Genomic DNA, 11194 nt, shown 5'->3' with positions numbered 1-11194 from the left:
ATCAGGCCTCACTCACCAAACACTCCTAACACAGATTTAATCTTTAAATAAGTTTCTCTTAAAATGTTGGATATTCTGTTTTCCTTCATTTAACAATTTTAGAATTAAGATATTCATTAATTAAATTATCTAAATGTTATTTCAGCCATACAATGTTTGATTTAAATTGCAAAATGTTAATTATTAAAATAAGATTTTTTTTTAAAAGTTGTATATTAAGTCAACATTTTATGTAGGTTTTTTAAAACAATATTTATTTTATTATTATTATTTATTTTTATGACTTCATATAATTTATCATTTTAATTCCACTTTTTATTTATTTTAATATTCTATTTTATTTCATTTTATTTCTTAAATTAATTTTAATTTTAATATTTTATTTAGTTATTTCTGAACTGTCTCCCCTGTTTGAGCATTAGTCTCTACTTCTGAATCGTTTATTCATCATATATTTAATTTTAATATTTTATGTTTTAAACTAATATATGCACAAGATTACATAAGCCAATAATATAGGCTTTAATTTTAAATATAAAATGTGTAATGAAATTAAATTCCCACTGATAAATGATCCGTCTGCTTCAGAATAAATCTGTTGATTGTTTTAATATTTAGAGGAGGTTGAGATAATGTTTGTAATGTTTGTAATGACAGTAAGCAGGAGGGACAGGTCATGCTCAGAGAGGTGGACCTCACTGAGACCTCTTCCTGCTGGTTGTTTTGGTCTTCTGGTTTGTAGCTTGATGTTTTGGTTCCCTCTGACTCTGTGTATAGAAACACACATTTAAAGACTGAACAGAGCCGAGCGATCAGCTGAAGGTTCAGATGTGTCCCTGAGAAGTCTGTTCTGCTTTAACTCTGTAGAATATTAAAAACAACATCATAAACATCTCTCCACAGCTCCAACACTCTGCATTCTTCTGTCTAGCTGTTATCTTAGAAGTGCTTTCCACAGGTGGGGTCAGGATCTGGACCACTCACCGGTCTGAGTTATTGTCAGACCCTCCTTCCTTTGTGTGGGGGACACAGAGACCTCTTCAGGTCTCAGCAGATGGATGGGAAGGAGACTGACAGAGGCTATCGCTGGCTAATATAAGCCCCCCTGAGGGCGGGCTGAGAGCGGGTATGGTTATGTGTCTGTCTGCTCTGGTTATCTGACAGGACCACACCTTCACTATTGTTCCCTCTATAGGAGCCTGTGTGGGACGCACCGGGTCATATGTCAGGAAAGGATGTGTGGAAGTGTGTGAGGAGGAACATATCTGAATATGTCCTCCTGCTCCCTCTCCTCCTCTGGGAAATACACTGATAGGCTGCAGACATTATGAAGGAGAGGAGAGAGAGCGGATGTTGTTGTAGAAGGAGGAGAAGAGAGAGTGGTTGTGTTGAAGAAGAAGAGAGAGCGGTTGTTGATGAAGGAGAAGAGAGAGTGGTTGTTGATGAAGGAGAAGAGAGATCGGTTGTTGATGAAGGAGAAGAGAGAGAGAGCGGTTGTGTTGAAGAAGGAGAGAGAGCGGTTGTTGTAGAAGAAGAAGAGAGAGCGGTTGTTGTTGAAGAAGAAGAGAGAGCGGTTGTTGATGAAGGAGAAGAAGAGAGAGCGGTTGTTGTAGAAGAAGAAGAGAGAGCGGTTGTTGTTGAAGAAGAAGAGAGAGTGGTTGTGTTGAAGAAGAAGAGAGAGTGGTTGTGTTGAAGAAGAAGAGAGAGAGAGGTTGTTGTTGTGTGTGTGTGTGTGTGTGTGTGTGTGTGTGTGTGTGTGTCCGTGTGTGTGTCTGTGTGTGTGTGTGTGTGTGTGTGTGTGTGTGTGTGTCTGTGTGTGTGTGTGTGTGTGTGTGTGTGTGTGTGTGTGTGTGTGTGTGTGTGTGTGTGTGGTGTGTGTGTGTGACTGTGTGTGTGTGTGTGTGTGTGTGTGTGTGTGTGTGTGTAGGGCCTCTCAGGTTCCATGATGAAGAGGTGTGTGTGAGGGGTTGTCACTGTAAAGTCTCTGTAATAACTGAAGTATGTAGAGCAGCCTGACGCTCCTGGAGGAGAGGCTGGATGTGTTTCTATGTTCCTGACTGACTGACTCCTCGGCTGTGTCAGCTGTCAGTCAGGAAATACATTTAAAAAATTAAGATGTGTTCTAGTCTAAGATCCTTAAATGAAATTATTTGTTGCTTTCACTGTTTTTGTAAAAAATTAATAAATAATAATTTTTCCTTTGTTACTAGTTATTTCACATATGGGACTAATATTAATCAGTTAAATCTGCAGACTGAGAAGTCCTAAAGTAATGGTTTGGAGGTTCAGGTCTCACTGCACCAGACCGCCACCTTTTATTCTCTGCAGGTTACAAAGTCCAGATCCTGAAGTTTAATCTCTGGGTGATTTACTTTACAGCAGAACCCCAAACCCCCACCCTGAAAACCACCCTTCCTCCTGTAATACCTCTCTCCCTCTCTCTCTCTCTCTCTCTCTCTCTCTCCTCTCTCTCTCTCTCTCTCTCTCTCTCTCTCTCTCTCTCTCTCTCTCTCCCCCTCTCCCTCTCTCTCTCTCTCTCTCTCTCTCTCCCCCTCTCCCTCTCAGAGGTAGAAACCTGCTCTCCCAGCAGTCTGAAGGACCCCTTTGTGATCCGCTCCCTGAGTCCTCCCGGTGTCAGACTGTGTGAAACACAATAGAGATTAGAGATGAGTTGCCTCCTGAGTGTGGTGATGATCAGTGTTCTTAGGTTACTGTTTCAGATGCAGGACTATTCAAAGTGAGCGTTCAGCTTCTTCCTGGGGGGGGGGGGGGGGGGTGGTACAGTGAGATCTGCTGCCGGCTGTCTGCAGCCTCAGGTGAAGGTGGGACTGTAATCAGCAGCTCATTACTCTCATGTGTTCTCTGACAGAGACCACTGTATGCAGGTTCAACTCTTTCCTTTCATGCTTTCATCCTGTAGATCTCTGCAGCATGAATCAAACCCTTACAGAGGATTACTCAGTGTGTGACACTGCTCCAGCTGCTCTGGGGGAAAGGGTGGTCTGTGTTTCTGAACATCTGCTCCATGAAGGATCTGAAGTGGACCTCAGGAGCAGATGAGTTAATGTCAACATGTGTTGGAGCTTCCTCACCTCGTCTCTGTGAGCTCAGGTTCATACATCATGGAACATGTTGAAAGCTGAGATCTCTGCATGTTAAGGTGCAACACTGCAGATTAAATCCCATGTATTCATGGTTCATGTGGAAGAAACACAGAGAGGGAATAAATACCTCTTCAGTCAGATGTTTGGCTCAGAGAGGACACACTGACTCAAACGTTCCCCTGGTTTTTACAGGTTTTACAGCTCTGATGGGTAAATCAAATAACCACCTCTCTGCTGTTAGCTCTGAGCTGCTCTGTATGTGTTCAGTAAACCAAGCTTTAACTCCATCAGGGAGTCCTTCAGAGAGGATCTCCACCTCTCTCTCTCTCTCCACCACACAGTATGATAACTGGACGTAGTGTCTGTGACATCACTGGTCTGTTTCTGAAGCCGGTCGGCGGCGGGCGCCATATTGGAAATGTTGAACTCAAGCTAACGTCTGTGGAGCGAGTGTGAGGTAAAGAGGCGGGGCTTTATCCTCCTCGCTAACAGCTACTGTCAATCAAGTCAGCCACGCCCTTATATGGGCAGAACTTGTAACTTTAATATCTTATAAACTGCTGAGTCATGAAAAAGTTGATCGCCCGTTCAGTGTGTGCCGATAGAGAGATGAGCTCTTCAGACTAAAATCATTGTTTTGAATGGGTGTGTATGTGGGTCCCAGTACTTCTGGAGCCAGCCTCTAGTGGACACTCGAGGAACTGCAGTTTTTAGCACTTCTGCATAGGCTTCATTCCTGTCAGCCGTTTGATTTCCACGTCTATTATTCATTTCGATCAGATACTGAGAACCAGAAGCAGGACGTCTGTTACTGTGTGAGCTCTGGGATTCACTCGTCTGATGTTTGAACACTCAAAGTGTATCAGAGTGGACGAACAGAGACCCACAGTGAGGCCTGAAGTGATCCTGGACCTGTGACAGCAGGAGGTTCATTTGTCCCAGTTGTAGCGTCAGACTCTGATTGGAGGAGAGGAAGGTGTTTGATTCAGGCGGGAACAACAAAGATCAGATGTGACGGTTTCCCTAAAGCAGCTCCTCCTCTCTCTCACAGTGTTTGTGTGTGTGTGTTTTTAAGGACTCATCAGGACACAGACGTTTGAAAGGAGAGGGTCTGGTTCTTGGTGGTTTGAGTCCGTCTCTCTCTGTGTTCTGAGTCTTGTTAGTCAGGATGTGTTCAGGGACACCTGTTACCCTCAGTTCTTATCTTCATCTTATTAATGAGGTCCCATCTCTTCCTCTTGGATGAACCCGCTCCCTCCATCAGGACTGGCAGGTTTTGTAATCGCCCTGGTCGTTGTGCGACCTCAGAAATACAGAGAATGTCTGTTCCTTTTCGGTTTCCTTAATTTCTGCTGACACTGAATCTGTGAAACCGAGCGGACGGGCCGGTCCCAGTGAGCGAGCGCCCTCTCCTCAGAATTATTAATAACAGACTCTCTTAAGACCCCGCCCCGGCTCAGGTCTGTTGTTTGCTTCAGCGGCCATGTTGGGGTCAGTGTGGGAGGTTAACCGTGTGCTCTCACACAGCGTCTCTGTCGGCCTGACGGAGGTTCTTTTGCAATTCAAATCTGTGCTGCGACGCTGAGGCAGTGTTTCCATGTTCTGCAGCTCTGCAGGTCAGAGGATCGAGTGTCTGGATCCTCCTCTTCATGATGCTGAAAGCTTTCAGAGAGGAGATTAAACACTGTTCACTTTCACTACACTGACCCACTTCAACACCTTTACACCCTCACATCTCTCTTTGTCTTCTTCTCTGTCTCCTTCCTCAGCAGACATGATGTCACTGACACACACACACACACACACACACACACACACACACACACACACACACACACACACACACACACACACACACACACACACACACACACACACACACGTAACATCAGCAGCTCCATGTATAAAGACTCCTTCAGGCTGTAAGCCTTCTTCCTGTGATGTCAGCGTGTGAATGTGGAGGAGTCTATGTTCCCTCCGGTCAGCTGTTACAGAGACCACCAGGTGATTGGTTCAAACCTTTCTGCTCCTGTCAGGGATCAAAGTCTGGAGGTGTGTCGCTTCATGATCAGTCCCCTCTTCCAGACAGGACTCAGTCTGATCTCATCTTAATCCACCATGAGCAGAGCACTTTGCAGCATTTAGCAAGTTACAGTGGCAAGGACAAACTTCCTTTAACAGGCAGAAACCTCCAGCAGGACCAGACTCATGTTAGACACACATCTGCTGAGACCGTGTTGGAGAGAGGGATAGAGGGAGATGAAGAGAGAGAGAGATGATAGTGGGGAGACGGATAGTAGTAGTTGTAGCAGCTGGAGTCTGGACCACGTCCACAGCAGCAGAGATCCAGAGGAACCTACGAGACAAGGGAGCTCAGGGACTCCAGAAAGGTCTATGGTTAGTAACTTTAATGGGACAGGAAGAGTTAAAGTGAGAGACAGGCAGAGAGAGGAGAGAGAGGGTAAGACAGGATCCCAGTGTGTCAGTCTAAGCCTATAGCAGCAGAACTAAGACCTGGTCCAAGCCTGATCCAGCTCTAACTATAAGCTTTATCAAAAAGGAAAGACAACAACGGCACTCTCTTCTTCTCCTTCTTCTACATCCTCTCTCTTCTTCTCCTTCTTCTACATCCTCTCTCTTCCTCTCCTTCTTCTACATCCCCTCTCTTCTTCTCCTTCTTCTACATCCTCTCTCTTCCTCTCCTTCTTCTACATCCCCTCTCTTCTTCTCCTTCTTCTACATCCTCTCTCTTCCTCTCCTTCTCCTTCTTCTACATCCTCTCTCTTCTTCTCCTTCTTCTACATCCTCTCTCTTCTTCCTCTCCTTCCTTTAAAGCAGATCATGTTTGTAAAGGTGATTCCTTCCTGAGTTGAGTCTTATATTTCCACCTGCTGTTTGTTTGATCAGAGTTGTTCCCTCCTGTGATCAGGTGTGTATTCACATGATTATCTCATGTGTTTGTTTACCTGACAGTCTTCTCACCACAGAGTTGTGTAGTGTGTGTTTGAGGATAGACTTCACAAAGTGTTTGCTGTTGCTGTCGGCTTCTTACATAATGATAATTCAACTCTGCAGCCTGAGAAGTCAGAGCATGAGGATGTTTCTCTTTGAATTTGATTTGCATATTTAGTTTGAGTTAAACAAACTGATGCAGTGTGTGCTGCTGGATGAAACCACCTGTTTGTTTTACTGTACCTGCCCTCTCTGCATATCAGCACATTCCTGTCCATGTGCTGAGCTAAACATCCAGACTCTGTGATAAGGCAGTGAGAGTCAGAGAGACATGAAGTGTCAGCTGAGAGATGTTTCCACCACATGTGAACTTTATAGATGGGGATTGTTTTATTGAATGGTCTTCATGCTGTTAGATGTTGCAATAGTCTGTCACTTTAACCTGAAGGAATCCTAAATCCATGACCATGTAGTCAACAACTCTCCAGAGCTCTTGTTATGGATAAATGTGGCTCATTAAGACCTCTGGGGTGAAATAAAGGAAGTTCAAAAACCTGCAGTTCCTTTAGCGTCCAAGGAAGTACCAATAATGCCCCATTGGACAGTGTCTGTAAGGAGGCTGACACACCAGATCCATGTCCAGTCCATCTCTGATCCGCTGAAGTCCTGCTCCGTGTGCTCTCATCCTTCAACATCCCCGGAGCAGGACCTCCGGACAGCTGGAGTCATGTGACCCAGGTTTCCCCTTCTGTAATCCCTGAATCAAGGATCCTCCTCCTCCTCCTCTCCTCATCCATGTTGTCTTTCTGGTCCTCTGAAAACCTCTGACCTGTTGACTCCAGGTCCTGGCTCCGCTCATCATGACTTTGGTTTGTTGTTGTAGTTAAGTGAAATACGATCTGGTGATAACACAGAGTGTTTTATTCTGAAAATTAACCGGATGTTTTCATTTTGTTTTGTTGAAACCTGACTTCCTGTCCCGCTCCATCTGCTCTGTTGAGATTGATGCGTTACACTTCATGTTTCATCATCCCTCAAAGCAGACTGACTGTGTTGGATCATAAAGTTTGGGTCTGGGACAGGTATTGAATCCATGATTTGAAAATCATCTTCAGAATTAACTTACAGGAGTCAGAAACCCCAGAAAACCATTTGAAATGTATCATATTTCAATGATTTCAGATAAATTCAAAGTTATATTATGAACAAAATCCCAGTTTCTCCTGACTCATTTGAATTCAGACTAATAGTGGACAACCTTATAAAGTGATCCAGCCAATCCCAGCTTGATCTGATGTGTCATTTCAAAATAAAAGCAACTAGAAATTAGAAACACATTTGTGCACATTTTCATATTACAGACGTCTTTTATTTTGAAAATCCATATTAGATTGTTATTGTTTTGGTGAAACCTGACTTCCTGTCCCGCTCCATCTGCTCTGTTGAGATTGATGCATCGTGCTTCGGCATCCGGGAACAATAGAAGTCTTGTGGATCTGATCCGGAGGACTCCAACCTGCCGGACTGGACTCCGCAACGAGCGGATCCAGAGGAAGTTAACACATTGACTAGAATAGAAACCGATCAGATCCGGGTCAGAGACGGACCGGACACAGATCTGTCATGGATAAATATTGACATTTTAAGCCCTTCTGAAAGTTGTTGATTCATGAATATCTGGACTAAATGTCCTCCAATCAGTCTTATAGAATTAATCTGAGACTTTATTGGATTAACATATTTAATTGATCCCTCCGAACGTTCAAACAAACAAACATAAAGCGTCAGCATCAATGAAATGTTCAGACTCCCCTTCAGTGCAGAGCGGTGATGAAACGCAGCCTTCACTTTCTGTAAACTGTGAATAAGAACATGAAGTGACCGCAGACTTTATGCAACTGTTCTCTCTGTAAGAAGTGAAAGTCCATTAAAGTCCATTAATAGCTTTGCTGAGACTTTCTGCAGAACTATGGATCCTGTAAGGTTCCATGAGTACTCAGAGGAGTCTGTGTGTACAGTAGCTTCATGAATAAGGATCTCATTGTTCTGTTTAAAGGAGGATTCCTCTGAATGACTCTCTCCTCTTTATCTTACACTCTTTAAACACCCTGATTCATAACACAGGCGTATTAATGTGTGTAGTGATGGGGACCCGGACCTCACGTGGTCCCTCATGTGATCAGGGTTTGATTTGACATTTGCACATTTTCTGCTCATTGGTACAAACAATACAAATGTGCTGAGAGTGAACGCAGACCTGGAATCATGAGATAGACATCACTGAGATTTCAGTTGTAATACAGGAACAATGCATGTTCTGTAGAGGCGGTGTCTCCCTGGGAAGTCTGGCCGGCTGCGCCGAGTCTCATGTGCTCCGGGGTGAAGTCATGCAGTGTCACGGCTGATGCGGGACCGGCTCAGGGGGCCACCATGGGTGAATTCCTGCGTCTGTTCTGTGTCTGCGGTCAGCTGGTGGGACCACAGCTTGTTATATAACCGGACAGAGATGGTTCCCGCGGCCGGGCAGGGCGGAGGCAGCTGGAGGCATGTGATGACAGGCTGACCTAACTGGCACAGAGCTTTGGTGCCCGCTGGTACAAAGACACATTTAAACATCATGTCTGGTTTATTAGGTTCTGCTTCAGGTGCAGTTTCTATCAGGGAACAAGCTGTCTCATATGTTTGTTCTTCTCTCTTGGATTATAAATATAGAACTCTGTGACATGTGTTTAAGTAAAATGAACATGTTTGTTTTATTCTATGAACCTCTGACGTTCCTCCCAAATACAAATATTCTCATGTAGAACATTTATGAAGACACAGAGCGTCGTCCTGCTGGAGAAACAATCCTCAGAGTACAGGAACATGCTCTGAGTTTTCTTCCAGGATAACTTCTATGTGTCTTGATCCAGTCTTCATGCAGCTCCCCCAGATCCTCATCGATCCTCCACCAAATCTCACAGGGGGTGTCAGACACTGTGGCGTGTAGACCTCTCCGGGTCTCCATAAAACCATTAGACCACCAGGTGTGGGGCAAACACCCACAAGAGAAGATGACCTTACTCCAGTCCTCCATGATCCAGTCCTCTATGATCCAATCCTTACTGATCCAGTCCTCTATGATCCAATCCTTACTGATCCAGTCCTCTATGATCCAGTCCTCTATGGTCCAGTCCTTACTGGTCTTTAGTAAACCTCAGCCTGGCTCCTCTCTGCTCCTCATCCATGAAGGTCTTTCCTCTAGCTTCACACTTTGTTACCTAACTCTGAGGATTGGTTTTGCTCCATGCCACACATCTAGGTCAATGAAGGTGTGGATGAAGGACCACCAGATCAAGACCTTATTATGGCCAGCCCAACCTCCAGACCTGACCCCCTTTAAAAACCTCTGGAAGGTGATCAAGAGGAAGATTGATGCACAAACCTTCAAACTCAGCTGAGCTGCTCCAGTTTTAAAATCCTTCAAAGTGACAGACTGATGGAGAACATGCGTGTGATTAAAACTTACTGAGACAGAGTTAGTCCACCAGATATAGATTGCTGAACTCTCCCTCAGTCAAACCTTCATGTTGTGTTGTTTTAAAATGAACTTGTTTTCTTTGCTCTATGTGAGCTCTGAGAACACGTCGTTTGTACGTTTGTAATTAGGGAGAAGTGTCGTCAGTACTTTATAGAATAAAACACAAATATCTATTTTACTCAAACTCACATATATAAACCGTAAAATCAGAGAGACTGATCATGCTGCTGTGGTCCTGATCTTTGCTCAGAGAATCAGTGGTGTAGAGTTTGTGAGGTATCTTAGTGTGATGCACCTCCAGCTGTCCTCCCTGCTTCCTGTTGTCCTCACCTTGTCTGTTCCCAACATGCATCAGAAATACCTTTAGTTCTGACGGCCAACAGAACAACGTGCACTTCATAATGTTTGACTGGATATTGTCCCAGCAGGTGATCTTTTAAAGACAGCGATGGAATGAGGAAGTTGATATCTAACTGGAGATGTTGCACCTGAATCATTAACAGGAGGAATGTTCAGTCTGACCTCCGTCTCAGAGAACGGGTCGGGCGCTGCAGACTGAAGGGCAGAGAGGGACGGGGGAGACGTCTGGGTCTCTTTAGTGGGTCATGTAGAGTAAGATGAAGTCAGACGTTCTTTAAACAGAAACATTAAAGCTTTTTAAAGTGAGTTTGTTGTTCTCCTCTGACCTGTAGTAACCTCCACTTTATTGCATTCATTGATAACAAACATTAGGAGCAGTGTAAAGAGCAGGTGTTATATAAAGCTCCTGATTACCTGTCCTGCTTCCTCAGAGTCTTTAGAGGTCTGAGTTAAAGGAGTCATCAGGGACTCAGGAACAATCATGTGTGTTCTTTAAGGTTTCCCTGTCATGATGGTGTCATGAGACTTCTCCCACCTTTGGAACAGGGCGCGGGGCGTTTGTGTTTCTCTTCCTGTGTTGTTTGTCCTCAGCTTCCTGCTGGGACATCTCTTCTTTCTCTTCCTCTCTTTTCATACATTCCTCCCTGAGCTGGCTCTCCTTTGTCCCCAGTGGCTCCCTTGTTGCTCGTGGTATCACACATTTGCTCTGAATAAGGTAATCTCCTGCTTTGTGGGGATGTTGTAAGATGCCGTTGAGCCGGTGAAACATGTGATCCTTCGGTCTTTGAGCTTTCACTTACATCAGAAGTTACCCGCTCGTATCGAGGCGAGTTTATCGGCACATTGTGAACTTTTATATCAGGTATAAAAAGGTGTGAGGGTCCTCGTTGTCCTCTGGATGCTCTCAGACTGAATACACAAACTAGAAGTGACCGACCTGCTGCAGGAGTCAGGATGAGACCAAACAAATCCACACACTACAAACCTGCAGCTGTGTGCTGTCCCAGAGACATTCCTACAGTATCCAGTTTAACTCACCAGGACTAGATCATATTGCAGCCCCTCAGGGGGTCCTTAATGCAGAAGTAATTGTCTTCTTCTCTGAAGCCACTTGGAAGTAATCAGAAGTTTATCATTTGCAGAGGCCGTGTTCATTTTAAGAGTGACCAGGTCCTGGTTAATGTTTACTGCAGAGCGGACACAGAGCTCCACTGTGAGCGTCTCTTTACAGCTGGCAGCGTTATTAAAGCTCTGTATT

Source organism: Notolabrus celidotus, chromosome 5 (genome assembly GCF_009762535.1).
Source record: "Notolabrus celidotus isolate fNotCel1 chromosome 5, fNotCel1.pri, whole genome shotgun sequence".
Taxonomy (NCBI): domain Eukaryota; kingdom Metazoa; phylum Chordata; class Actinopteri; order Labriformes; family Labridae; genus Notolabrus; species Notolabrus celidotus.
Note: the sequence above shows the minus strand (reverse complement) of the source record.